Genomic DNA, 1071 nt, shown 5'->3' with positions numbered 1-1071 from the left:
TTTTTGATTTGTTGTTGATTTAAATTAGATAAAAATTGACTGAAGAAATAATAGTGCCCCTGCAAACACTGAATTTGTCCTTTTCATGAATCTATTCTGTAGCTGAAATAATATAAATAATATAAATTGTATGTTGTAGTAGTTTGTCTAAAAAAATGCATTTTACAGTTACAACCTATGTAATATACCAGTACCTGCTAATAACTTGAATAACTCCCTTTTAAAACTAAAACCAGTTATTTCTGCTCAATGTGCTAAAGGAAGGAGCTGATGATGACATAAACTTGACATTTAAAAAAATGCCAATGAAAATGTTGCGTAATTTGGAAAAGTTGGTAACTTCGAAGCACCATGTTCATTTGCTAGAACAATTGCATGTAAGTTGATGTCTTGAATATTTGAAAGTTTTGGTGAAAGCAGGGACTAAGTACACTCTCTGGTCTAAATGAAAAATTAAGAAAACCTACCCCATGAATAGCATCAGAATTGTGTGCTTTTGTTTGTCAGTTATTTACCTGTAACATGTATCCAAAACCGTCCTCTTTGTTAACCTCTTTTGAAACAAGAAACCACTTTTGTCCAAGCATTATTTCCGTAAAAGTGCCGCATTTGTTTGAGAATGGACATGCAATTTGTTACCACTCATAGTCACTGCCTTTCATAATTGTTGTATTGAGAATTTGTAAATACAAATATTACCTTTATTGCTGTGTTTATAAAACCGCCTGTATTTGTTGGTTCAGCTCGTGGCTGTTAATAATCTAGACCAAAAGGAAAATTTTACGAGTGAAATAACACAGGTAATAGAGCTTGGTATGCTGTTTCTATTCCACAGTTGGAGAATGGGCATACCAGTATTCCATAGATGAAGAAATACGTTTTGAAAAGTTGAAAATTAGGAAAAGCTGAGATATTTAAAAGTAATGTAAGTATACTGATCAATGTCTTATGATTTGTAGTGTGAAGGCAGTGGAAATTTGTTTGTATTATAAATCTTGAAATGGTAATATGAAACATTTTCTCAAGTAACTCTCTGCTCTCAGGCCTCCACATAATTGATGAATTGAGAAA

This window comes from Lingula anatina, chromosome 3, assembly GCF_051362555.1.
Source record: "Lingula anatina isolate TDL-2025a chromosome 3, LinAna3.0, whole genome shotgun sequence".
In the NCBI taxonomy this organism is placed as follows: domain Eukaryota; kingdom Metazoa; phylum Brachiopoda; class Lingulata; order Lingulida; family Lingulidae; genus Lingula; species Lingula anatina.
This window is presented reverse-complemented; position numbering follows the sequence as displayed.